Below are 276 nucleotides of genomic sequence, written 5' to 3'. Positions count from 1 at the left end.
CAAACAGATGAGCTGCTAGGAAAAGGGAGAGTTCAACCCTCGACTAGCGTACTGGGTACAATCCGATTATGTCGACAAGAAAATGTGGGGAGCGGCGCATGAGCGTCGGCTTCAAGCCGCCCACCAAGACCAACGTGAAGCAGCAAAATGCTGCAGATCGACTAGATACTTGACCGCTTGCAGGGCTTAGCAGTCTGTTCATCATTCATCATTTAACTTTGCCGACGGGTTCTTGTAGATCCTGATTCACCCCGACAACTTGCAGAAAACCTTGCA

This window comes from Eimeria mitis, genomic scaffold (genome assembly GCF_000499745.2).
Source record: "Eimeria mitis Houghton genomic scaffold, Emh_scaff322, whole genome shotgun sequence".
NCBI classification, from domain to species: domain Eukaryota; phylum Apicomplexa; class Conoidasida; order Eucoccidiorida; family Eimeriidae; genus Eimeria; species Eimeria mitis.
Note: the sequence above shows the minus strand (reverse complement) of the source record.